The following is a 5,000-nucleotide window of genomic DNA, read 5'->3' as shown; positions in this document are numbered from 1 at the left end:
TTTATAGAAAAAAAATCTACTTTTTCCTTTGTAATTTCTGGTACATTACTAACGTCTACAGACGAATTTATTGACTTAACTACGGTCTTCAACGAGTAAAGCTCTTGGCAAAATTCTTCTGCTATTTTTACCATTTTATAATCTCTGCATTTCTATATTTCAAGCATATCATTTGCTGCCTTTCTAAAGCATCTCTGCGCTCAGTACCTTTAATATTTTCACCTTTACAAATAGTTTTTTCCATTTCATCCATGATCCTCTTTCTTTTCTTTAATCTCTGCCTTTTATTGATGACCTTATTTAGTTCTACTCTTTCTTTTTCGTCTCACCTGCTTTTAATCTGGATGGTCCTTCTTTTTTTAATTAGGTCATTTGTAGCTTTCGAGTATTTGTTTTCTCTAATACTTTTTTCACTTCCTACTTTCTCTGCCAATTTCGTAATGATATTCATTAAATTCTAATTAATATCTTCGACAGTGTCCTCGTTAGTTTTTAGAGCCTTCGAATAAATTTTTAATTTCTAAATGAATATTTTTTATTATCCTTAACCTTTGCAAGGCATATTTTCCTTTTTAAAATTAGTTTATTTCTCTCGGCTCTGAAACTGAATTTAGATGTGCAACCTACTATTCTATGGTTACTACCTATGTTGACTTTATCTATGACTGTAACATTGTTAACGCTCTTGCTCTCATCTCCTAATATGAAATCTACTTTGTTTTTTGTTGTTCCCTTTGTACTTCTCCAGGCTCATTTACGACCTACACGATTTTTGAAGAAAGTGTTCATTATCCTCATGTTAGTTCACTGCAAAGTTGACTAACATCTCGCCTCTGTCATTTCTTTCATTAACTCCAAATATTGCTATGCACGACTCAATTCCTATCTTGTTCCCCCACTTTCGTATTAAAGTCACCTATTATCAACATGTACTTACTTTTTTCTTGATCCATTACCTAACTTAAATCATCATAGAAGGGCTCAATCTCATCCCCTGAACTCTGTGAAGTTGGTGCATAAACACGAACTATTTTTAGTGTACCTTTTACACCTCCTAATCACAATACAAGCTACCATGTCTGACAAACTACTGAATTTTACTACGTTACCAGCAACCTCTCAGTTTATCAAGAATCCTATTCCACTAGCTCTTTCTTTGTCTTTATCTCTATAGAACAGGTGGTGACTATCTTGTAACAGTATCAGTTTTTCTCCCGCTCTACGGACCTCATTCAGTTCCATAATGTCTCACTTGATGTTGTCTAGTTCTTCCATTAAACTCACCAGCTTGTGGTCTTCTGAGAGGGTTCTTACGTTGTATATATAAGTCTTCAATATCTTTATGCTATTTAATATCCAAGACTTTGGATCTGCTTGGACAGTGCTTACCCACATTCGGTGGCACACTCCCCGTAAGCACACAAACCAATGCTATTGCACCTTTAGAAAACGATAATCCACGATGATCCACGATGGTTGTGGAAATCATGGTTACTACGAAGGAATTTTGGTAGTAATCTCACCTCCATGCCAACTGGTTTCTGGTGAGATATTTCTTTGGTGTCACCTAATTCATTATATTCGGTGAAGCCCTATATATCTACAGGGTACCCAATGGTCTACGCCGTCATTACACCGGTACACCACATATCTATGAGGAATTTCCCTCTTCGCCATCAGGAACGCACCAGTTAGCAGAGGGTCCTACTACTGTGTGTGCGAGCTGCTCTTTGTCTGATCTTTCTTAAGAAAAAAAAAATGGATATGGGTGACCCTGCAGAGATTTCATCTCTATCAACATAGCTTTTGTATTTATTAAGATTCACAAGCCTATCCTCTACATTAACGTGTAAACTCTCGGAGAATATATATATATATATATATATATATATATATATATATATATATATATATATATATATATATGTGTGTGTGTGTGTGTGTGTGTGTGTGTGTGTGTGTGTGTGTGTGTGTGTGTGTGTGTGTGTGTGTGTATTTCAACAACCACAATGCACCTTAATTCTAAGTCATCAAAGGTCAGCATGCTGAAATTAAAATGTAGTACTGCCAAGCACTCGAACCCGGCATCCTCATGACAAATGCGACAGTGACTTTTCAACTAGGCTATCAAGAGAGATAGCCCAGTTGGAAAGTCACTGTCGCACTTGTCATGAGGATGCCGGGTTCGAGTCCTGGGTAGTACCACATTACAATTTCAACATGCTTGCTTTTGATGGCTTAGGATGAAAATGCACTGTGTTTGTTAAATTGTATCTCTAATCACTTGGACCTATTCAGTGTTGTGTATATATATATATATATATATACATATATATATATATATATATATATATATATATATATACATTGTTGAGACATTCTGACAAGTTGAAGATGGGTGGGAAAAGGAAAGACTGGAGTCTTATTCCGAGTTTTATTCTGGACTAGTTTCACTACAAGCTTTTTCAAAAGAATATTGCTTCAGGGCTAGAAGTGCATACCTTTCCGAGTGCATAGGAATTCATATGTTACAATAACACACACACACACACACACATACACACACACACACACACACACACACACACACACACACACACACACACACACACACACACACACACACACACACACACACACACAGACACACACACACACACACACACACACACACACACACACACACACACACACACACACACACACACACACATACACACACACGCACGCACACACACACACACACACACACACACACACACACACACACACACACACATACACACACACACACACACACACACACACACACACACATATATATATATATATATGTATATATATGTATGTATATATAATTCCGACTGTCGTCCCTGGATTCAAACCGGGCTCGTGAAATCACAAAGCCAATGCTTCTACGAACTGAGCTATCGAGCCTATAAAATTCTTCAACCTGGAAGTTAATCTACTTCCCGAAGAACTAAGTCGACTGCAAACTGCCGTGCGTACTTATTTTTACAGAGAACCAGGCCAACTTGTAGCTAGTGGTTAAGCTGGTACGTTTCCTTGATGAACTTATCGTCGTTGTTATACCTAAATAGAATCGTCAGTGACGGTGATATTGATCAAATAATTTCGACTGTCATCCCCGGATTCGAACCGTGTTCGTGAAATCATAAAGCCAATACTTCTACCAACTGAGCTATCGAGCCTATAAAATTCTTCAACCTCGAAGTTAATCTACTTCTTCGGGAACTTAGTCGACTACAAACTGCCGTGCGTACTTATTTTTACAGAGAACCAGGACCAACTTGTAGCTAGTGGTTAAGCTGGTACGTTTTCATGATGGACTTATCGTCGTTGTCATACAAGAGTACAATCGCCAGTGACGGTAATGTAGATCAAATAATTCCGACTGTCGTCCCTGGATTCGAACCGGGCTCGTGAAATCACAAAGCCAATGTTTCTATCAACTGAGCTATCGAGCCTATAAAATTATTCAACCTGGAAGTTAATCTACTTCCTGAGGAACTAAGTCGACTGCAAACTGTCGTCCGTAATTATTTTTTCAAAGAACCAGGCCAACTTGTAGCTAGTGGTTAAGCTGGTACGTTTTTTCTATGGATTTATCGTCCTTGTCATACCTAAATAGAATCAGCAGTGACGGTGATGTCGATCAAATAATCCCGACTATCGTCCCCAGATTCGAACCGGGCTCGTGAAATAAAGCCAACGCTTCTACCAACTGAGCTATCGAGCTATGCTCGTAATGACCTGTTTTTTGTATCCTGCAAGATCCAGTTTGTTCTTAAATTCTTGTATTATGTTTGCGAACACTATTTGTGTGTGTGTGTGCGCGTGTTAGTGTGTGTTTGTGTGTGTGTGTGTGTGTGTGTGTGTGTGTGTGTGTGTGTGTGTGTGTGTGTGTGTGTGTGTGTGTGTGTGTGTGTGTGTGTGTGTGTGTGTGTGTGTGTGTGTGTGTGTGTGTGTGTGTCTTTGTGTGTGTGTATGTTTGTTTGTGTGTGTGTGTGTGTGTGTGTGTGTGTGTGTGTGTGTGTGTGTGTGTGTGTGTGTGTGTGTGTGTGTGTGTGTGTGTGTGTGTGTGTGTGTGTGTGTGTGTGTGTGTGTGTGTGTGTGTGTGTGTGTGTGTGTGTGTGTGATGAGAGCTGAGAGCTCGTATAACCGATCTATAGGTAATACTGTGACCTTACACGCACACACACACCCAACTCCCCGTCCACGAGAGTTGGAGTAGCACCCCGGAGCGAAGCGACACTGAAAATATTTCAGCCCTGGGCTGAAGTCGAACCCGAACCGCCGAAGTGGTAGGCGAAAACTCTAACCATAGCGCCACGATATGTATGTGTGTGTGTGTGTGTGTGTGTGTGTGTGTGTGTGTGTGTGTGTGTGTGTGTGTGTGTGTGTGTGTGTGTGTGTGTGTGTGTGTGTGTGTGTGTGTGTAAGCGTGTGTGTGTGTGTGTGTGTATGTGTGTGTGTGTGTGTGTGTGTGTGTGTGTGTGTGTGTGTGTGTGTGTGTGTGCGTGTGTGTGTGTGTGTGTGTTTGTGTGTGTGTGTGTGTGTTTGTATGTGTGTGTTTGTGTGTGTGTGTGTGTGTGTGTGTGTGTGTGTGTGTGTGTGTGTGTGTGTGTGTGTGTGTGTGTGTGTGTGTGTGTGTGTGTAAGTGTGTGTAAGCGTGTGTGTGTGTGTGTGTGTGTGTGTGTGTGTGTGTGTGTGTGTGTGTGTGTGTGTGTGTGTGTGTGTGTGTGTGTGTGTGTGTGTGTGTGTGTGTGTGTGTGTGTATGTGTGTGTGTGTGTGTGTGTGTGTGTGTGTGTATGTGTGTGTGTGTGTGTGTGTGTGTGTGTGTGTGTGTGTGTGTGTATGTGTGTGTGTGTGTGTGTGTGTGTGTGTGTGTGTGTGTGTGTGTGTGTGTGTGTGTGTGTGTGTGTGTGTGTGTGTGTGTGTGTGTGTGTGTGTGTGTGTGTGTGTGTGTGTGTGTGTG

Source organism: Oratosquilla oratoria, chromosome 35, assembly GCF_046742065.1.
Source record: "Oratosquilla oratoria isolate Oo_2021 chromosome 35, ASM4674206v1, whole genome shotgun sequence".
Classification (NCBI taxonomy): Eukaryota; Metazoa; Arthropoda; class Malacostraca; order Stomatopoda; family Squillidae; genus Oratosquilla; species Oratosquilla oratoria.
This window is presented reverse-complemented; position numbering follows the sequence as displayed.